Genomic DNA, 23,825 nt, shown 5'->3' on the forward strand with positions numbered 1-23,825 from the left:
GCTGCCGCCTCTTACCCCCGAGCGGAGCTGGGCTCGAGAGGGCGGCCCTGTGCTCCACGGGCCCGACGGACCGGTCGGCGCGGGGCGGGGGCGGGAAGCCGGGCTCGGGCCCGCCGGGCTCCGGGCGCCGGGCGGCGGCGGCCGCGGAGCTCAGCCTCGGCGCGACGTGGAGGGCTGGAGGCGGCGGCGATGCACTAGGCCTCGCTCTGGGGCGGCTGCCCGGGACCCGCAGGTAGGTGTCGGGCCGGGCTTCGCGGCCCACCCTCACCCCGACCTACTGCGGAAAGAGAACCGAGACCCCACCCCCTCTGTCTCCTCCTCCCGGGCCCGAAGCGGCCAGAGTTTCGGTCACAAGTGACGGGCGCCGAAGCTTCCATTCTCCCCTCCGCCCCTGCTCTGCCTTTTCACCGCGGTCCGGGAGATGCGGCCGGCAGCTGGGCTCCCAGCCCTGTCGGCGGCCGCTCTCGCCCTCATTGCCCCTCTCTGGGATCTGGAACTTCCACCATCCCCCTTAGCTGCTGCCCCCAAACTTTCCCATTCTTTTTCCACCTGGGCCCTTAGCTCTCTTTTGATTCTAGTGCCATAATTTCAATTTTATTTTTTCGCCTTGGGGAAGGCAAACCCAAAGAATGATTCAGTGTTCTGATATTTTGGAGTTTAGGTTCACGCAGTAATTTGTTCAATAATTAATTTTCTTTTCCTGTTCCTTCCATCTCTGCATACGTACAAAAGTAGGCCTCTCCTGCTCTCCCGTCGTTGACAGGAGAACTTTTGCCTGCCCATTATAATTAGCCACTTGGTCTGTCCATGTGGTAAGTTTCAGGGATAGTAATTTTAGAAATTTGGCTGACCCGGGTTGCAAAATAAAAATACATTTTTTAAAATTAGTTTTATCTTTAGTCTTTATGAAGGCTCTTCTTTTGAAGAATTAATTTTTTTCTTCTTCTTTTTTTGAATTGGCTCTGCTTCTGATTTGTCAAATCCAGGACAATGTTAATAGTAAATGCTTACAACGCAAGTGATGTCATGATCATTGTAGTATCCTGAGAAAATGTGTTACTGCGATAACTTAAATTGCAGATTTTGGTGGACATTCAGGGTGACATTTATAAATGCAGGGGGAGGGGGAGTTTTATTTGGAAAAGTACCTGGAGATCCCTAATGATTCGTAAGCAGTTATGATGGAACAGATGGAATGATGGGATTTTTTGTTTGACTGTATTTCTGTTGCAGTGAGAGTCTGATTTCCTAGAAATGAGTTATTGATAGCTCATAGTGATCATGATTGCCCATGATAGGTTTTGGTAAAAATGGTATGTGCAAATTTTGGATGATTGATAGTTGTGGTTTGAGGGATTAGATGTTTGCAGTGTTACCGTGATTTGGCTATTTTTAAATTATGTTCTGGTAACTTCAGAATTATTACACTACCAGTCTGAGAGACGTTACAGTCTGAGGTTCACTTTTAAAATTAATAAAAAATGTTTTAATGGCTTTCTTTATAAACAGTGCATCAAAACAAAACTGTCCATGTTTTTTTATTGTTGATACTCATATATCTTGTCCTTGTAGAGATATTGTTACTATGGAGTTTGGTTTTCTGAAATGTTTTCCATTGCATTCAAAATTATGACTGGTAAAATTACACAAAGTTTCCCAGGAAAAGATCATTAAATTTACATATGTTTATGTATTCTGGAAATGTTAACAATTTATTTCTGGATAGGTCATTTAAGTGTTTATGTCAGAATTAATAAAATCTTATACAGCTCATGAAATGGCAAACTTGGCTTTTTCTACCAATTAAAAAAAAAGAAAGAAAAAACCAAACTCACTGCCTTCGAGTCAATTCCAACTCCTGTGACCCCGTGGAGTTTCCAAGGCTGTCCATCCTTACCTGAGCAGACTGCTACATCTTTCTCCACTGGTGGCTGGTGGTTTCAAACCGCTGACCTGTCTGTCAGCAGTCAGTGCTTTCACCAGGGCTTCTTCGCTACCAGTAAATGATTGAAATTCCTATTCCCTGCTCAGATTTTTTTAACAGCATTATTGAGGTATAATTCATATACCATAAATTTCACCCATTAAAGTGTACAATCAATGGTTTTTAGTATATTTACAGAGTTGTGCAACATCAGTGTAGTTTAATTTTAGAACATTTTCATCATCCTGGAAAGAAGCCATGAGCAGTTACCCCCCTTTCTCCCCACCCCACCCTTAGCCCTAGGCAACTACTGCTTTCTGTCTCTATATATTTGACTTTTGTGGGCATCTCATATACGTAGAGTCAGCTCATAGCTGCTTTTTTTTTTTTTTTTTTTTTGACAGAGCGTTAGGTGGAAGTTTAGAGAGCAAATCAGATTCCCATTGGATAGTTTGTATGTAGTGTTTCATGGCCTTGGTTCCATTCCCTGCAGTGTGTCACCACTCTCCCCATGTCCGCCCTAGGTTCCCCATTTCCTTTCATCCAGATTTTCTACCCCTTCCTGCTTTCTCATCTTTGGTTTTGGGCAAATATTGCCCTTTTCATCTTGTGTAATTGCTTGTTGTAAGGAGCACCTTCCTCTCTGGTGTTATTGTTTATTTTATCAGCTTGTCTATTGTTTGGCCAGAAGGTGGTCTCTGGGAATGGCTTCAGTTCCAGGTCAAACGGGTGTCTTAGGGCCATACTCTGGGGGGTTCCTCCAGTACTCATAGTTCTTGAAAAGTTTTTCTTTTAAAATTAATTTATATGTTTAAAATTTTTTATTTGGGTTAGAGAATAAGCCACTGATCATTGATATTAAAAGCAGTGTTATACACAACTGACATACCTGTTTGGTTGTATTAAGCACAGATTAATATAAAGTTTGTTAGCATGAACAACTTCAGTGACCTCCAGAGGTAGTCATGCCAGCTGGCAGTCAATAAGTAAAAGTTGGAGCAGTTTTTTTGCCATTGAATATTAGAATATCAGGATTGGAAAAGCCCTTAAAGACCCCCTGCTTACTTCCTGCTTGCCTCACAAATAGATGGCAACAACCAATTGAGGAAATCTGCAGAGTAGAAGCTTGAATCTCTAGGATGCATTGCTCACCAGCCACAATGAGGCCATGCAGGGCAAGAAACAAGGGTTTGGAAGTTAGAATTGTTTAGGTTCATGTATGTATGTATGTAATTTGGTATTTTACTAACAGAGCACGGAAAGGACTGGACATTTTTCCACTTTGGTGCGTGTGTGGGGGGGGACTTATGTATTGACATAGATGAAATTCATGTTAAAAATCCTCTAAAAATGCTTTATTCTTGTTATAATCCAAGGGAGGATGACATATTTATTATTTAGGTGTCTTATTGTACCATAATATTAAAACAAAAAATCCAAATTTTAAAAACAAAAAGAATTAAAAAAAAATTATAATTGACAGGCCAGTTGGAAGCCTTCTTTTTCAAAGATCGGGGACCCTATTTTGCCCTCCAAAGGGCATTTGGCAATGTCTGGAGACTTTTTTTTCGGCCCTGGTGGCACAGTGGTTAAGCATTTGGCTGCTAAACAACCAATAGGGTAGCTATGAGTCAGGATCAACTTGACAGCAACGAATTTGGTTTTTAGGTTTTTTTTTTTTTGGAGACATTTTTGGTTATCACAACTGAAGGGGTGGTGGTGCTGTTGTCATTTAGTGGGCAGGGACCAGGGATGTTGCACAGGAGCCCCCAGTGTCCCCTCCCCAAACAAAGAAATGTCAGTAGTGCTGTTCTGGTAAGAGCCTGAGCTAGTGTTCCTGACCCCACCAGGTGGGAAATACTCTCAGTGGGCACTGTTTGGTGGATTAAATTAATCCTTAGATCCTGTAGCAGCTCTCTGTCTCTAAGCTGATTATCCTTAAATCTGGAAAAACTTTGTTTTCTGAAAATGGCAGCCTTATTTTACTGTAATTTTCAAATAGGTTTATTAAGTTTTTGGAGTTGGTTATTGAGGCAGAGGTTTTTGAAATTGAAATACATATATAGTAATATCTTTTTTATCCAGAAGTGATTTTTTGGGGGTGGGGGAGGGTCTGGCAGCTTCAACTGCCAAGAAAAGAGAAGTAAGCTAAGTGTTTACCTACTTACATACATACATGCATGTGTGTTGTGAATGTCCAAAAAAACCCAAAGTTTATGGATTATGAATCTCTCTTTTTTTTCTTGTAGGCCCCACTTTTGACTCTGATTTTTTAACAAGGGTGATTGGTATTGGAAGAAGAAAAGATTGGCAGTTGTGGTCACTTTTGCTGTTTACCACCTTATGACCTTAGATAAGTTACTCAATCTTTCTGAGCCTCAGTTTTCTCATGTCTAAAACAGGGATAGTGGTAATTCCTGTATTACAAGATTATTGTGAGAATTAAATGAAATAATGTGTGTTTGGATGCCATATCGAGTATGAAACACTGTATAAGAATTCAGTTGGTTGTTTCAGAAGAAGAAAATTAGATAAGGGATATAGAGGCTTTCAAAGGCGGGCAGAGCAGTGACAGGTGACAGCCTCTCTAGGGAAGAGAGAGAAATACTATATATGTGCGTGCGTGTGTGTGTGTGTGTGTGTGTATTTTGGCAAACTAGTAAAAGAACTAGTATATCACTGTAATCTGAGGCTGTAGGGGCAAACTCATTTCCCTCAGCAGCGCCTGAGGGTGTCACTATTACAGCAGTTAATAACTGATGATTATAATGGTGAAACTCCTTAGTCAAGAAAAGTTTACCTTGTTTTCAAAATATGCTATTTGAGAGGACATGAAAGTATGTAGTTGATTTCAGAATTTTTCAAAAGTGATTTAGCTTTTTTCAAAAGTAAACTGCAATTATCCAAATTAATTTCCTTGTTGCAAATAATTCTGTCTTTATTTACTATGCATGCCTTCCTTTATATTTGAAGGTTTATTCTACCAGTCGTAATTGCTCTTCAGATACGAGGATTTAACTGAAGAAATCTGGGGTTTTAAGCCTACTCACCATTTGCAGAGTCTTATCTGCTTCTGGATTTTTTTCTATTATTTTTCAACATCTTTTTCCTCAAAAAGAGTGGTTTTGATTTTTCTTTTCTGTATGTCCAGTAGTCCACAGTTGAACTGTAGCATTTAGAGGTGAATTAATTAAAATTCATGAAATGAACGGGGAAATATGTAATCTCATGTAATTTTATTAACGGGTCAGTTTGCCTTAACAGTCATACTTTTTTCCTTGGATAGCTTGAGAGTACATTAGTTGGAGACAATATTCACAGTAAGTCATGTGGTGGTATTGGTAGATATTTTTCAAATATGGTGAACTTACCAAAATTGGATTTTAAAAAGTGAGGGAAATTTTTTGGCAAAAATGGTATGAATTTGGAGAATTTTATATTCAAACAGTTGGGTTTTTGACTAAAAGGAAGTTCAAGGAGTGGGTGTTTGTGTATGCATATTGAGATGATACATCATGTTTTATGATGTTTCTCCTATTGAGTGAGGAGAGTAAAAATTTGAAATCATAATAATTATGTCAAGAAAGTTCACTCCCTGGTAATTTTTAATGCCTTTTTTTTTAGTTTTGGAACTTGGCTAAACTGATGGACAGGCTGTGGGGCTAGGTTATGAAGGGTTTTCAGACTTGATGGACTTGATACATGTTGCTATCAAAGAATTCTTTAGGAGAATGATCTTAGAAAGATGATTCTAAAGTTGAGTAAGATTAGGATCAAGGATTCTTGGTAGGAGATGCTCACAGTAATCTAATCTGTAAATAAAGTCCTGAACTAGAGTAAGGGTAGATGGAATGGAGAGCAAGGGGACGATTTGTCGTGTGTTTTGGAGACGTGATTCATAAGACAACCCAAGTTAGTATAGAAATTGAAGAATAATGGAAGGTTCAGGGAGTCATGTTGGCTTCAGGGTTTCTAGCTCTAGAAGTTGAATAGATGGTGTTGCCATTAACTAAGCTAGAGAAAGAATAAATTTTTGGTGGTGGAGGAGTGGGGTAAAGATGATGCATACTTAGGTTAAGTTTGGATCTGTTGAATTTCAGATATCTATGAGATATCAAAGTGAAGATGGCTAGTAACCAGTTAAAAATTTGGGCCTGGCACACTGAAAAGAGGTTAGGACTGAGAAAGATACGGAATCTATCCAGTTTTCTTCATATCCTTTACCATTATCTGAGTTCAGGCTGTTGGCATCTCTTAACCTGGATTATTGCAAATTTCCTCTAGTATTACTCCTCTCCAATTCATTCTCTGTGCTACAACCAGTGATCTTTCTAAAAGGCAAATCTGGTTAAATTATTTCTGTGACTTTCTTTTATCCTCAGTGTGATACCTACTTTCCTTATTTCTTCAACAGATTTAAAAGTTTCTTTAAGTTCTTTTCCCAATACCTCTGTAGCCTTAGTGATTCTGCACGGCAACCTCCACCCCCAAGCTTTTGTATATATTGTTCCCTGTTCCTGGAGTGTACTCCTCATCACTCCCTTCCTCCCCTCCATTTTTCTGGCTCATTACTACTTATTCCTCAGGTCTTGGCAAGCCTGCATTGGCTTTTTATTATTACTATTACTTTTGAAAAATTTTAGACCCATAGAAGAGTTGAAAGAATAATACAGTAAGCACCCATGCACACACATGCACACACACTTTCCTTTTGCCAAACTCAAAAGTAGACTGGAAGGTGGAGCCACCATAGCAGCATAGACAGAAGCACCACGCTGTCCATCCACGGCAAAGACTCAAAAAACTAAGTAAAACAGAGACAGATGTCAATCCTGGAACCCTAAGCATTAAATGAAGAGAAAAAGAACTCAACCAAGCACCAAATGAAATAAGAAACTGACAGAGAACAGAGAGTGAGGAGAGATACAAGTGAAGGTCCTCTAACTCTCCCTGCCATTGGACCGATTCACCATCTTGGACTCCTGTGGGAGATCGGTGGGCAGGGTGTATGGGAAAGCAGCTTCACGGAGCTCCCAGCAGGAGGCAGAGCACCTGGTAGCGATATATGCTTTCTCACCCCCACCCTTCTTGCCCCTGCTTGGCCTCTGCCACTTCCCAGCAGGCCGAGTGACTGCGGCCAGTAGGTGCTAGCTCCATGCTGTACTGATTTGCCCCATCCACACTGGCTGGCTTCTTCAGTGCCATTTTATTGTTGCTGGTGTTGCTTTTTTTGGCTTCATCCCTCCCTCTCACCTCCTTCCCTTCCTTTCCCTTGAACACTTGGTTCTGTGTGCCATCTTTGCTTCTTCTTGACAGGTTGTGAAGCGCTGCTCGGCTGGGGAACTGCTTCCCCAGTCCATGCCACCACGCTGGTGGGATCCCTGAGGCTTTTTTTTTTTTCTTGGCGTGGGAGCCCCTTCTAGCTGGGCCATACTGCGAGGCTTGGGAGCCGCATTCCTGGTGTTCATAGCCGTGCTGGTGGGATCCCTGGGGGCATTTCTTTTTTTATTTTCTTTTTTCCTTTTTGTCTTTCTTCATTTCTCAGTTTCTCATCTGTCCCTGCTTACCTTCTTTTCCTGTCTCCTGAATATCTGGCGCTATGTGCCATCTCTGCCCCTTATGGCTGGGCTGCACTGCGCTGCTTGGGAGCCCCTTTCCTGGTATGCACAGCTGTGCCAGTGGGATCACTGGGGCCTTTTTTTCTCTTTTTCGTTTTTCCGTTCTCAATTCCTCACCTCTCTGCTTTCCTTCTTTTCCTGTCTCCCGAATACCAGGTGCTACAGCCATCTCTGTCCCTTCTACATGGGCTGTGATCCAAGGCCTGGGAGTCACTTCCCTGGTTGCCAGTGAGATCCCTGGGAGCATTTTTTTTTTTTTTTGCGTTTTTTTTGTTCTTCATTTCCCAGTTTCTCGCCTGTCCACTCCAGCAGCAAGCTCCCTCAGCATTTTTTATTTGTCTGGCTCCTGTTTCTCTCTTCCCTCTCTTCTTTTCCATACCCATCTTAGCTGCACACATCACAATCTCCCCCTTCCCTCCTGCCTGCCTGCACTGTGCACTGAACATCACACCCCCGAGCAGTACAGGCACGGCCTACCGGAACCTTCACTGCACTGACTCACAGCTGGCCCATCCGAACAACCCATTGCAGCCCTTGCCCTTCAGCTGGACCTGCCCCGCCGCACTGTAGATAAGCAACTCTCCCTGCCCATTGGACAAGGAGGTGAAAAGTGTTGTACCTACAGATGAACAAACAAAGAACGCACAGCCCACCTGCTTATACAGAACCAAATAAAACAAAAAGGCAGGGTGAAACAAGCAAATCTACAGTCAGTAAGTGAAGAAAATAACTACTGAGTGTCCCAAAGACAGCAGACAATATCAAAACATATTAAAAAAAAAAAAAAAGGACAGGATGGTTCTAGTAGGCATCTAAAATAAAACACCAGATGACTTTCCAGTAGAAGAAAAGGCACTAAAACTACCTGATAGGGAATTCAAATCTCTAATATTCAGAGCTATCCAAGAGTTGAAGCAAAAAACAGACAAAAATGGGGGGAAAATAGACAAGTTCATGGAAAATACAAACAAGAAATGGAAGAATTCAGGAAAACAATATAGGACTAAAATGTCAAAATAAATTCACAACTAGAAATCAGACAAAAACAATAATTAGAAATCTTAAAGATAAACAAGATTTCAGAAATGGACCATGCCATAGAAGGTCTTAGGAGCAGGTTAGAAATAATGGAAGACAGGATCAGTGAAATTGAAGACAAACACTTGGATACAACCTTGAGGAAAAATCAGAAAAAAGAATGAAGAAAAATGAAGAAACCTTGAGAATTATGTGGGATACAATTAAAAGCAAAAATTTGTGAGTGACTGGCATTCCAGGATGGGGCGAAAATGGAAAACACAGAGAGGATCATTGCAGAATTGCTGACAGAAAACTTCCCTAATATCAGGAAAGATGAAAAGCTGACCATCCAAGAAGCTCAGCGAACCCCATGTAGGATAGACGCCAAAAGATAATCACCAAGGCATGTCATAATCATACTCGCTAAAACCAAAGAATCCTGAGAGCAGCTCAAGAAAAACGAAAAGTGACATACAGATGGTAAACAGTAAGACTAAGCTCTGATTACCTGGCAGAAACATGCAGGCAAGGAGGGAATGGGATGACATATATAAAACCTTGAAAGAAAAAAATTGCCAACCAAGAATGATACATCCTACAAAACTCTTATTCAAATATCATGGTGAAATTAGAACATTTCCAGGTAAACAGAAGTTAACGGAGTATATAAAAACAAAACCAAACTTAAAAGAATTATTAAAGGGAGTCCTTTCATTTGAGAACAAACAACATCTGACCACAGCCTGAATCTAGGATGCAACATTGCACCAGCCAGATACCAATGCAGGAAATGAACTTTCCAGGACTACTCAAAACCAAAAGATTTACAACAGAGAACCAGAAAGGTTAATCTGTGAATGACAACAACATCAGAACAAAAAAAGAGGGAATAAACAGTATAGGTATAAAACTTTCTAATGGAGAGGAAGGCAAGGCAATACCAAGTAATAATAGACTGGTTCAAACCAAGGAAGATAAAGGTAAATTTCAAGGTAACCACAAAGGAAGCTAACAAATCTACTCATCAAAATGAAGAAAAATACAAAGGCTGCAAAGACAAAATCTACAAAAACAAAAGAAATGAAAAAAAAAAAAAAATCCACAAACAAAAGAAATCCAGCACAGGAGAGTAAGAGGAACAAAGAAAATGTCAGCACCACAGAAAAAAAGCACTACAGAATGACAGCAATAAACTCACCTGTCAATAATTACACTGAATATAAATGGCCTAAATGCACCCATAAAGAGACAGAGTGACAGAATGGATTAAAAAATAGGATCCATCAATATGCTGTCTACAAGAGACTCACCTCAGAAACAAGGCATAAATTTATTAAAAATCAAAGGATGGAAAAAAATATATCAAGCAAACAGCTACCAAAAAAGAGCCAGAGTGGCAGTACTAATCTCTGATAAAATAAACTTTAGAACAAAATCAACCATAAAAGACAAAGAAGGGCACTATGTAATGATTAAAGGGACGATCCATCATGAAGGATAAAGGATAAGATGAAACATTTATGTAGAGGATGACCCATGAACTTTAAGATGTCTGATATTTAAGTTTTCATTGCTTATTATGTTGTTTCTACTTAAACCCGACACCTGTACTTCTCACCCCGATGCCCTCGTTCACCATCAGTATCCCCCCAAACCTCAGTTAAAGTCTTGTATAATTAAAAAAAAAAAAAAAGAATAGACAGAAGACATCGTGATACTTTACCCCTAAATACTTAAGCCTGCATCTCCTAATTACAGGAACATTCTTCTACACAGCCATGATGCCATTACACAGCTAAGACTATCAGCATTTACTCAATAACATTATTCAACACACTTAAATTTCCCCGATTGTTCCAAAAATCTTTATAGCTTTTTCTCCCTCTACTATAGGAGTCTGTAGTGTTTTTACTGGCTAATTTTTGGAAGTAGATCACGAGGCCTTCCTTTCTAGTCTGTAAGCTCCACTGAAACCTGTCCACCGTGGGTAACCCTGCTGGTGCTAACCCAGTGGCATAGCTTCCAGCATCATAGCAACACACAAGCTACCTCAGCGTGACAAACTGACATACTAGCAGTCATGAACATAACACAGGACCAGGCAACATTTTATTCATTTACCCATAAGGTCACCATGAGTTGAAGCTGACTCGGTGACAACTAACAACAGTAATACAGAATTTGATCAAGGTTTATGCATTGCATTTGACTGGTATGCCTCTTTAGTCTCTCCCAATCTGGACTAGTTCGACTGCCTTCCTCTCTTCTTTAGGTTCTTTCTTTGAAGTAGAGGCCATTTGTGCTGGACTGTGTTCCACGTCCTGAATTGTCTGTTTTCTCACAGTTAGATTCTAGTCAAACATTTCTGGCAAGAACACCACATATATCTACTACTGTATTACATCAGAGGTGCATACTGTTAGGCTGTCCCTCTCTTTGTGATACAAGCTTGTCCACTTGGTTAAGGTGGTGATTGACAGATCTCTCCTCTATTTAGTTAATAAATAATTGATAGAGTGATACTTTGTGGCCACGTAAATATCCTTTGCCCTTACAACCTTTCAGCCAATGGTTTTAACATCTATTAATTCCTTGCTTGAATCAGTTATTACATTGGGGGATTACAAATGATGACTTTGTAATTCTTTCATTCCTTCTACATTTATTATCTTCATTGACTTTTGAGGGCAGTGAGGTCAGGTTAGATGAAAACTGAATATAGGCCATTGTATTTAGAAATCAGGTCATGTCTAACTTTTTCCAGAGCCAAGTGAGTGGTAAAGATGGAAGACAATTTGTTAGTGAGGTTTGCCAGTGAAGGGAAGGCAAGAAGAAGTACTTGAGGAAAAGAATGCTAATTCAGTACTTGGACTTTTTTGTGATTAGGCTGAGGAGATTGAAGATAGGAGAGTCAAGGAATAGTTTATAGAACATGGTCTCAGATGAAGCAGGAAGAGGTGAGATCAAGAGCAGCTAGTTAGGGGATTAACTCTGGAAAAGAATAGATATCCATGCTATCTCAGAAAGTTACGTGGTGTGTACAGGTGAGAATTAGGTGGGATTGGATATGGAGGAAAAATGAGAAGTCATATCTGAGGACTTTTTCTGGTATGAAGTAAAAAGACTTGGTTACTTTTTGAACATGGAATTGAAGGAGTTGGGCTAGGGGATATGAGGAGATTGATGTAAGTTTGTTACAAATACTGTGGGACAATTAGAGAAGTGTTTCAGGATCAGTGGAAGAATGCTGAGTAGCATCAGGGACTCATCTGAGATTGGAACTCATAAATTTGTAATCAGCATGAATTTATAGTTTTCTCTGGCGGTATTCTGCAGCCAGGAACAAAGCAAAGACAGATTGTATTGAAGATGGATGAGAGGAGGAGAGAACTGAAGATGGAAGGGAGACTGTTGAAGTAATTGACCATGGAATCCAGGCTGTCTAGAGGAGCTGGTAAAGCAGAACTGAGCTGAGACCCAAACAGTAGGGAGTGGTATAGAGGTAATGCCAAAACAATAATTAATTAAAATACTGATTTATCGTTGGCTTGTGATTTTAGTAATAACTTCCATAGAATATGAACTTGGTAGTTATTTTACTTTGTACCCTAAAATAACATTTCATGTTTTCATTTTGCAGTACTTACTGACTCTGCAGATGAGTGTCTAAGTATTTTGCTTTATTTTCCCTAAAATGAAAATTCCTAGAAGGCATCATCTTTGTTACTCAGCACGTACTGAGTACCAATTTGGATTATTTGGTGACCCTGTCCTCTAGGGACCTAGATATAAAATGTATCTATTAGCAAAGTTAGACTATTAACACTAGATTATTCCTACTTTGGAAAGAAGCGAGGTGGGGATAACCCAAAACAGTAGATAAATTCAAGTGGCATTTTTGTTTTTCTTAGAAATGTATTAAAATATGATTTCTTCTAGCAACAATTTTCAAGGTAGGGTAGATTATGCAGATTTTACTTAAAATTTACTTTTTGTAGGCATTTTAGTAAGCATTTAATGGCTTACATATTTGAGACACATACATTCTCCAATAACTTTGAATGAGTGATTATAGGATTTTTTTGCTGATGTTTGGCCAGGACACCAAGAATAGAATGCAAGTGTTCTAATCTGATTCAGTTTGACTGATAAAAATTTCAGTAGTAGTGCAGTCACTATCAGTGGCCCCAAAGAGTAAAATGAAGTACCCAGACAATATTGAGTTTTCACTGAAATTTTTGCATGCTAGAGACAGATTTCATCTCAGCACAGTTTATCATTCAGATTCCAGGCCTGTGCCCTGTAAATAATTTCAGCGGCTGCTGTAAGATTATGTTATTTTAGCGTATGAAATCTCTGATGAAAGCTGAGGAAAAAGACATTTTTATTTTGGATAACAGTAGATTTACAAATTATATTTTATGAGAAAAGTTCTGATTTTTATTCCTTATAAACATGTCACACAAGAATTATCACTTATTTTATAGCCATTTAAAAATATTTAAATCCAATTTTACGAATTATTGTAAGTTGTTAGCTCACCCAAATGCCAGCTTTCATTTTCATTCTTCTAGCCAAGATGATCTCTTATTTTTCCTTCTTGTCACTAGATCAAAGGTAAGTAAGTAACTTAAAGAAGCAGATACGTTCAGAAGTTCATTCAAGGCACAGGGTCTCATAAATGTCAAGTGGAGGATGTCATCAGGAAAAAGAAAGGTAGATTAGTACAACTTTGTTCTTATTTTCTGTGTTCCTATAACTTTTTCATACTTCTTTGATGCCACAGATGACTAGTTAAGTACTTATGTGATAGCCTTAATTTGTTGTTACTTCTTGAAGACGAGATCTTTAAGTTTAAATTTTAGCTTCATTATTGAAATCATTTTGAGAAATAGTATATATGACATACAACTTTTTAAAAAATTTTAAGTACTTTAAAAAATTATGATTAAACTAGATTTTGTCAGGTGATAAATCATAAATAGTATAGAAATGTATTGTTATTTATATCTAGATTGTGTGAAAGAAGCATACCCTTTACCAGACATCGGTTCTTAAAATTCCCAAAATGTTATGGGAAGTGCTTCTTAGAATATGAGATATTTGAGCTATTTTAAATTACTTTGGTTAAAAAAAAAAGATTCCTGATTTCTAACAAATTGATCTTTGGTAAAATATTACTGTATAGTTGCCCAATTTTTTTTTCTTGCATGTATCAGTATTTCTAAATTTGAGGAAATAAAGTTTGCTGGATTTTGTTTGCCTTTTTAAAAAGTAGTAATATTTTTTCTTTTTCATTAAATTTAAATACAAAATTATATCAAAAAATGCAGCCTCTATCGCCAGTCTAGAGAAAATTCCTCCTTTATCCACTAATTCTTCACAAATTACAGGCAGACACTTTATAAAAGTTCATTTATAAGTCCATTATTTAGAGTTCAGAACATGTTTCCTGTTGAAAGTAGTAAAATGATGGCTTAAGTACCATATTTATCCCATATCGTACCTAGAGAATTATTCCTTTAGAAAGAAAAATATAGTTAAGTGTCTAACTTACCGAGTGCTGCTGTAACAGAAATACCACAAGTGGGTGGTTTTAACAAACAGAAATTTATTTTTACATAGTTTAGGAAGCTAGAAGTTCAAATTCAGGATGCAGGCTCTAGGGGAAGGCTTTCTCTCTCTGTCACTTGGAGGAAGACCCCTATCTCTTGGAGCTTCTGCTTCTGGGAGATCTTTATGTGGCTTGGCATCTCTCTTCCCCCATAGCTGCTTGCTCTCTTGTTTAATCTCTTTTGAGAGATTGAAGATACAGCCTACGCTAATTCTTCCTTGTTAACATAACAAAGACCACCCATTCCCAAATGGGATTATAACCACAGGCACAGAGGTTAGGATTTACAACACATATGTTTGGGGGCTATAATTTTTTTTTTTTTATAATTCAGTTCATACCAGTAAATCACACTGATGAAAATGACTAGTATCTTTCTCCTTGAGGAATAGTTTCCTGTCAGTCCTAGTCTTACAAAATTCTTATCACAACCAAATGTTAATTATTTCTGTCTTTTAATTTTAATGAGGGTATTGGTGGTTCAGCAGTAGAATTCTCACCTTCCGTGTGGGAAACCCAGATTCAGTTCCTGGTCCGTGCTCCTTATGTGTAGCCACCATCCATCTGTCAGTGGAGGCTTGAGTATTGCTATGATGCTGAACAGTTTTAAGTAGAACTTCCAGACAAAGATGGACTAGGAAAAAATGCTTGGTGATCTGCTTCTAAAAATCAGCCAGTGAAAACCCTAGGAATCACAGGTCTTTGATTTGCAGCTGATTATGAACATGGTACAGGACTGGGTAGCGTTTTTGTTTTTTTTTGTGCATGGGGTTGCCATGATTTGGAATTTTGTGCGTGGGGTTGCCATGACTGGATGGCAGCTAAAAACCACAAAAATAATAATTTATTAGAGTAAATAATTTTTCATTGGATCAGTAGTTGATGTGATAAGGAGAGAGAGAACAGAGGAGGAAAGCTCTGTGTTTCTGAAATTGGTGGGAGGCAGTAGTGAAAGAATTTAGATTTTTTACTGAAGAGGCAATGTGGTGTAAAATTGAAGATCTGAGTTCAAATGCCATCTTCAAAATTAAGTAGGTAAGTAGTCTGAAGCCACATAACTCTTCAACCCGTTTATTTATCCATATAATGGGGATCATTGATTCATTCACTCATTCATTCAAAAATATTTTTCTTACTAGGTTATTAGGAAGACCAACGAAATAATCTGCACAAAATGAAGTGATTAGGAACTGTATTGTTGTTGCTGTTGAGTTGGCTCTGACTCGTGGTGACCTTTTGTATAAACAGGATGAAACATTGCCCAGTCCTGTGTCACCTTCCTGATTGTTGGTGTGTTTGAGTCCATTGTTGTAGCCGTTGTGTAGTCCCCTCCAACCTAGGGGGCTTGTCTTCCAGAACTTCACTGGACAGTGTTCTGTTTTGATCCATAAGGTTGTTATTGGCTAATTTTTGGGAGTAGATTGCCAAGCCTTTCTTCCATTTTCTGTCTTAGCCTGGAAGCTCTGCTAAAACCTGTTCAGTGTGGGTGACCTGGCTAGATTTGAAATACTGGTGGCATAGCTTCCAACATCATAGAAACATGCAAGCCACCACAGTAGAACAAACTGACAGGTGGCGAATGAACTATATAGTGCAAGTCAGATATTAGTGATGTAATTCTTCTTAATGTTTTGATAACATGTTTTCACTGCACTCTTGATCCGAGGACTTCAGATTACTTTCATAGCTAGTGGTGGGAGTGAGGCAATCCAGGTTTGCCCAAGTTCCAGCTGATCTTTTTTTTTTTCCCCCAGGTGGGAGGCAATTTACCTGGGTCAGCTTGCTCACCTTCTCGTTGTTGCTGACAAGGTCTTAATCTTTCTCGAGGTGGGGCATAAGCCTTAGGTACCTCATAGTCCCTGAGTGCGACATTCTGTCTCTCTGCCTCTGCCCCACAACATCCCCATGTATATCTAACTCTTCCCCCAACCCCCATTTCCAAGCTACTTGACCTTTTCTCAGTCTTCTTTAATCTCACCCTTCACTTGGTTTCTTCCTGTTCACAGTATGTTCAGGTCTGCTATAGCCTAAAAAACTCTTGCTCAACTCACCTTTTTTTCTTTCACTGCCAAAGTGATGTTGATCTTGTTGTGTTTATTACTTCACTTACATCCTAACCTCTTGTGGTATAGCTTCTGTCCCAATCACTGTCCTAAAGCTGTTCCAGTCCAGTATCCTTTCTGAAGTTAGGAAGCTCCTGGACCTCTGTAGCACATTGACACTAGTGCTCACGCTTTCCTCCTTGACACTTCTTCCTTGCCTTCTGTAACACTGTACTGTCCTTGTCCTCTGGCATTGCTGATTCTTTTCTTCCTTTCCTCTAAATGTATTTGCTTCATCCCTTGCTCTGAGCTCTTAGCCCTCTTCTTTTTCTGTATTTTCTCACTTGTAATATCATTTTCCCATGACTGAAATCATCTATTCTGTCATTTTGGTAATGTAATCGAACTAGGAACAGTGATGGAAAATTCAGGGGAGTAGGATTCTGTTCACTACAAGAAAGAATTTTTTCCTAAAGCAGTTATAGTTGTTTTACAGTAATAATCTGCATTTGAAGTAGCACATTTTCCATTAATGAGGGTTTTAAGTGGTGGCAGAAAGACCCTTGTAGAAAGAATTCATATGTTGGGTAGAAAGTTGAGCCAGATGACTTTTTAAAGTCCCATCCAACACAGAGTTCGTTAATTTTTATCTCTTCTACGCCACTCCTATGGATCTAACTCTCACCTTTATTTAGATGTCTTCCAAAGCATTATTTCCAGCCTCCCCCCTACCTCTACTGCCTCATCATCCTCTTCTCTCCTGTAAGCAGTTTTTGTCAGCAAAATTGCTTCTGTTCTAGGCCCCCGTGTATTCTAGCTTCATTATCACTTCCAGCTATTCCTTTTTATTTCCTTTTAGTGGCCTGGCTTCGAGGACCATTGTTCTGTACTTTCTGCTTTTCTGATAATAAATTATATCTGCCCATATTGGTTTGCCTTTATTGCTTTACTCCCCCCTCGCTAGTGAGGGCTCTACCAAGCCAAGAAAAGGACTCCAAAACAGTAGGCTCAGGATGCTAAAGTTTAAATTTATTTTAAAACTTCGTATAGCACAGTCCAGATGTTAACCCTGAGAGGCTATTTCTAAAGTAAGATGTCTATAGTAATAGTTGCTGTTACTTATTGTACTGTGTGCCAAGTATTGTGCCTTGAGCCTACATATGTTATTTCATTTAAATCTTGCAACGTTCCTCTGAGGAAGATACTGTGGCTATCCCCATTTTACAAATAAGGAAACAGACTTAGTAAGGTAAAAAAGTAGTCAAAGGTCACATAGCTAGTAAATGACCTAGCTCACTCTCTGACCAGTGCTCTGAACTAGTATATCATACTCTGTTCTATGGACGGTAGAGATCTAGAGTCAAATTTTGGAAAGTGAGGTAATATTGTATAAATAAGAAAAAATATTTTTTTACTTCAGTGTTTATATTAGTTTAAATGTACATGAATCTATATGAGACATTGTTAGTGGTTTGTGTGTGCTTACCTCCTCTTCCACAATAGTCATTCATTTGTTCATACATTCCTTGAATATTCATGCAGTTTGAGTGCTTACTATCAGCCAAACTTTGTTTTGTTCTTAGGTTTCGAGTCGTTGTGACTCAACAGAATGAAACACTGCCTGGTCCTGCACCATCCTCACAATTGTTGCTATGTTTGAGCCCATTGTTGCAGCTACTGTGTCAGTCCATCTCATCGAGGGTCTTCCTCTTTTTTGCTGACCTTCTACTTTACCAATCACAGTATTTGGAAGGGACTGTTCCCTCCTGATAACATGTCCAAAAGTACGTGAGACAAAGTCTCACCATCCTTTCTACTAAGGAGCATTCTGGCTGTACTTCTTCCAAGACAGATTTGTTTGTTCTTCTGGCAGTCCATGGTATATTCAATATTCTTTGCCAACACCATAATTCAAAGGCATCAATTCTTCTTCTGTCTTATTCATTGTCTAGCTTTCCCATGCATATGAGGGAATTGAAAACACCATGGCTTGGGTCAGGCACACCTTAGTACTCCAAGTGACATCTTTGCTTATTAACACTTTAAGATGTCTTTTGTAGCAGATTTGCCCAATTCAATATGTTTGATTTCTTGCCTGCTGCTTCCGTGGGTATTGACTGTGGATTCCAGTAAAATGAAATCCTTGACAAGTTCACTGTTTTCTCTGTTTATCATGAGGTTGCTTATTGGGGTCCAAGCCAAAGCAAACCCATTGCCATCGAGTCGATTCTGACTCATAGCAACCCTACTGGACAGAGTAGAACTGCCCCACAGGGCTTCCAAGGAGCAGCTGGTGGATTCAAGCTGCCGTCCTTTTGGTTAGCAGCCAAATGCTTAACCACAGCACCATCAGGCTCCGATTGGGGTCTAGTTGTGAGGATTTTCATTTTCTTTTTTTTTTTATGTTGAGGTGTAATCCGTATTAAAGGCTGTAGTCTTTGATCTTCATCAGCAAGTGCTTCAAGTCCTCTTCACTTTCAGAAAGAAAGGTTGTGTCATTTGTGTATAGCAGGTTGTTAGTCTTCTTCCAATCCCAATGCCATGTTCTTTTTCATATAGCCTACCTTCTCAGATTATTGGCTCAGTTTACAGATTGAATAAGCGTGGTGAGAGGATATAGCCCTGACACACACCTTTTCTAATTTTCAAGCACGCAGCATTCTCTTGTTCTGTTCGAATGACAGCCTCTTGGTCTGTGTTCATGTTCTGCATGGGCACAATTAACTGTTCTGAAATTCCCATTCTTTGCAACGTTATCCATAATTTGTTGTGATACAAACAATCAAATGCCTTTGCATAATCAAAAAACACAGATAAACATCTTTCTGATATTCTTTGCTTTCAGCCAGGATCCATCTGACATCAGCAGTCATATCCCTTGTTCCACGTCCTCTTCTGAATCCGGCTTGAAATTTCAAATTTACTGCCAGAAATCCAAGCCGGATTTGGACTTGGCTAGGTGTGGTATAGAAAGGTAAATGAAACAAGTGTAAGCTTACAATATAGTGGGAGAGACAGGAAACAAGCAGGTTAATAATCACTTAAAATTTGAGTAAGTGCTTTAAAGGCCACAGACTGTAAAGCGAGTGGTAGAGAATAACTCTTTGTGTGTATTGGGTGGGGTGGGGAAAAGGTGTGCTAAGATATACAGTGGTCAGGAAAGGCCTGTGTGTTATCCCTCTAGGCAGGTAACCGCTGTTAACATTTTGTCCTATACCTTCCCATACATTATGTCATTATGTATAGCTATTAAAATTTTATTCCAAAATGAGACGGTACTATGTATATATATTTATATATATAGTTTTCTAACTTTATAGTTGTATCTCTTGAAACAATGTTAAACATTGTTTTTTTAATTTGAACCTTCTGTGACCCCAGCCTCTGCAATTTGGCTCCAACTCCCTCTGTTGGGCTTGGCATTGCTTTCTTATGTGACTGGAGACTTCCTAATTCCCAAATCTAAACGAAGCTTGGAAACCCTGGTGGTGTAGGGGTTAAGTGCTACCGCTTTATTTATTTATTTATTTTCTTCTTATTTTACTTGTGAATTCTGGGCTAATATTTTTTCCTGGTTTTCCTCCCACCCACTTGGATGTTCCTTCTTGTCTTTTTCACAAGTTTTTATTTTTCTCTCCAGAAATGTTGAGGTCTTCTTGGGTTCTGTGCTTGACCCTCTTCTCTTACTATTACTCTCCCACAGTGATGTGTTGAACACCAGTATCTTGATGTCTGTAATGACTCACTGCAGTCTTGTGGATAAAGTCCAAACTCCTCTGTAAGGTAGACAAGTCCCTTCATGATCTGACATACTGCCCTGCCTCATTGCAGTCGCTCTCTGGTGTGCATTCTTCATTATCATTTAAAAGTACACTGTTTTCTTTGCTGCTTGTATTTATTACCCTTTTGTCTTTGCTTTGGTCACTGCTAACATTATTACTCCGCTCAAGCATGATCTCCTCGGGGAAGCCTTCTCTGACCCCCTCAGTGTGAGATATGAGCTTGATGCTTTATGACTGCCAATGCCATAGGGTTGCTATGAGTCGGAATCAACTCGACGGCACTGGGTTTGGTTTTGGTATTATTAAAACCAATTATTTTTATAGTTTCATATTTTAAAATAGACCTCTTTTTTCAAAGATAGTTTTCTAAGATTGTCAGTGCCATATGGGTGATCAGATTGTTATTTAAAAGAAGTAGCTTACACACCCAGATTTAAGCTGTTTACAGTGACCCTTTATCATATAACTTTATACTCTCTCTCTCTGCCTATAGCTCTGTAATAAGATATATCCTAATTTTGGGGGAAGTAGGTGGTTTATAATCTCATCACAACTGTCCTTTATATCTTATATGTATATTTTTAAAAAACCTTAGTGATTATTATGCTATTGATAACCTTATTTGCAAAAGAAAATTAAATGGGGCTTGGGCAGTACAAATATAATAAAATTCCCTTTCCATTTGACCATCTTTATAGTTTTCAAATTGAATATGCTAGTTTTTTTTAATCCAACAGAAAGATGCTTAAGCATTTTCTCAACATAAAGCTTTAAACCAATAAAACATTTTAAGAATTTTGTAACTGTAAGGTATAATTTTTCTGTCATGGCTGCCTTTACAAGTGCAGAGCATCAGTACCCATTAGTTGCTAAATTATGGCTACACTAGATAGCAACTAAATATGAATAATTTATTATGTATTATAGGCTATTATAATGACTCAGTCATTATGCTTTACTGCTGCTTAGAAAATACTAAAATCTTTTGTCATATTGCCTTTGCCCATTCTGGATTAAAATAACTAAAGGCTAAAAATCACCTTTAGCAATTAGTTACTAAAAACAAATGTGAAAAGTAAGTTTACAAAATCTTAAGAATCATAAACAGAGGCTTTGGAAGTGTGAAGAGCCCTGGCATCATGTAGTCAAAATCCCTCACTTATTGTAGAATCAAGGTGAAAGAACTTGCCCAGTGTAAATTTTCGGTTGTGATTTATTGTTCTGCTTCCAAATTGTTCTTCTGTATTTTGTGAACTATAACTTGACTTACTTTATTCAAATTTAAGAAATTTTGTATTTGTTTTATAAGGCATTTCCACAGGCAAGGCCTATGCCTTTTTTTTTCAGGACGAAAATATTCTGTTAAAATTGAGCATTAATTGGAATTTTATAAATACTTGAATTTTATAAAAGCAATGCCAGTTATATTTTCTTGGAGTAGATGATTATTCAGCATCATTACTATAAATAACAGAATTTTTTACAGAAAAATTCAGATGTTTTATTACTGTAATTCTATCGAGTGAAACTATTTAGTGTCTGGTGAGGATAGACTTCTTTGGGATGTAATAGAAATGTACGAGAAAAGTAGGGATGTAGTAGAAAGGAAGCAGTGATATTTATTTCTCTGCCAAGTAAAATGGATAGCCTTGGAATTTAGTATTGGGATTTACTAGATTTAAGTCCCCCTTTTTTATCATAGACACTCTTAGAAATATGTTTCTAAATTTTTAAATCTTAACTAATTAAAAAAATTTTTGAAATTCAGCTTAAAATGATCCACGGAATATAGGGCATAGCTATTGTCATTGCATATCTTAAGTCGTTAAAAAGGAGCCATGGTGTTGCAGGGGTTACGTGCTCAGCTGCTAACAAAAAGGTCTGAGGTTCAAACCCACCAGCCACTTTGTGGGAGAAAGGTGTGGCAGTGTGCTTCTGTAAAGATTACAGCCATGAAAATCCTATGGGAAAGTTCTACTCTGTCCTATAGGGTCACTGTGAGTTAGAATCGACTTGCTGGTAATGGTTTTTTTTAAAGCGGTCGCTAATTCATTTATTCATTCAACAAGTAAATATTTATTGAGTATACATTATTTATGGTATTGTGCTAGGCAAATGAAAGAAATGCAAAACCTCACTCCTACCACTTATAGCCTAGTTAGAAAAATAAAATAAAATCGCATGAAAAGATGAATAACTGCAAATCAGTTTAGAAAATCATCAGCATGCTTGGATTCACAACTCAGACCGCTAGTATTGTCAGTTTTATGAATCCCTATACAGTACAAAGGATCCCTGGTGACCCAGTGGTTTAGGCATTTGGCCGCTAACCAAAAGGTCAGCAGTTTGAATCTACCAGCCCCTCCTTGGAAACCCTATGGGGCAGTTCTACTCTGTCATATAGGGTCACTATGAGTTGGAATCGACTCAATGGCAACGGATTTGGTTTTTTTTTTTCCATAGGGTACAGAAAGCCCTGGTGGCGTGGTAGTTAAAGCTCCTTGGGAGAAAATAAATACCTGGTGATCTGCTCCCATAAAGATTACAACTTTAGAAACCGTAAGGGGCAGTTCTCCTCTGTCCTGTAGGGTGGCTATGAGTAGAAATCGACTTGACGGCAACAGATTTGGGTTGGGGATAGGATACAGAATAACATTTGAAGGTAATATAGGAACAGTAACCCATTGCCGTTGAGTGGATTCCAACTCATAGTCACTCTATGGAACAGAGTAGAACTGCACCATAGGGTTTCTATGGAGCAGCTGGTGGATTTGAACTGCCGACCTTGTGGTTAGCAGTCATAGCTTTTAACCACTGTGCCACCAGGTCTTGTAGGGAAAGTAGAGTTGCCCATTTTTGAGCAGGGCTAATTTCATATATTTTGCTTCCTGGAAAGCAGATTGGAGGTGAGAGGAGGCTATGGCACAGGGAGAGGAGGAGAGGAAGAAAAGAGTGTTTGGAAGAACATGGTGTCTCCATTCTCAAGAAATGTAAATTCTGAAAGGGGTCAACATAGAAATATTACAGAATGCTGAAATGTTACATAGCTATATTTTATCTCATTTTGTAAGCTTGATATGTGAAGCATACATAGAGGAGAGTGTGTATGTATATGTATGTCTCTTACGTACAGTTAAGGAGTGTTTACTACCTGATTTAAGGAGTATTTCTTTTTCATCTTAAAAAATGAATCTTTACTGATATTTATTTTAAGGATTGATACCAGCACTTTCAGCCAGCCCGTATGTCGCTATGTCAGAAATTACATTTCATGTGAGTGAGTGAGCATTCTTTTCATGTGATATAGTTTAATGAGTGGTTATGTGGCTTTACAGGTGGTTATCTAGTGTGAACTAAACCAGCTGTTATAAGGTGGACAATTAACCTAAAATGATTCTTGAAAAGAGACCTTGAATGAAAGATAATACTAGTAATAGAAGCACGTGTAAACAGAAAGTGCAGAGCTGGGTTCTCCTCCTACTCCTGTGGTAAACTCTTAAATAACCAGACATAAAAGTACTCAAATGAGGTGTCAAATTGAGTTAAAAATATTTAGTATTTTTTCGTTTTTTTAGAAAAAGAAAATGTTCAGATTTTGCTGAACTTTCTAGAGATGACATGTGACTGACAATGTTGTAAGAAAAACCCATTGCTGTCAAGTCGATTCTAACTCATAGTGACCCTACAGGACAGAGTAGGACTGTCCCCATAGGGTTTCCAAGGAGCAGCTGGTGGATTCGAACTGCCGACCTTTTGGTTAGCAGACGAGCTCTTAACCACTGTGCCACCAGGCCTCCAACCAACCAGATAGTTGGAAAAACACAA

The 23,825-nt window shown here is 38.8% G+C and overlaps 1 protein-coding gene across 8 annotated transcripts in view; it reads left to right on the forward strand.

The window, feature by feature from the left end:
* Positions 1-141: 141 nt before the first annotated feature.
* VPS54 (VPS54 subunit of GARP complex) overlaps positions 142-23,825 on the forward strand; it is a 106,184-nt gene continuing 82,500 nt past the window's right edge. For 7 of the 8 annotated variants that reach the window (XR_007513705.1, XM_049857573.1, XM_049857582.1 and 4 more), the window contains exon 1: positions 4,204-12,064. The gene's annotated coding sequence lies outside the window, so the exon portion shown is untranslated. Of the gene's footprint in view, positions 233-4,203; positions 12,065-23,825 lie in introns of those variants that run through there. The other variant, XM_049857574.1, reaches the window with a different exon arrangement.

The sequence above is a fragment of the Elephas maximus genome, chromosome 17 (genome assembly GCF_024166365.1).
Source record: "Elephas maximus indicus isolate mEleMax1 chromosome 17, mEleMax1 primary haplotype, whole genome shotgun sequence".
NCBI lineage: Eukaryota > Metazoa > Chordata > Mammalia > Proboscidea > Elephantidae > Elephas > Elephas maximus.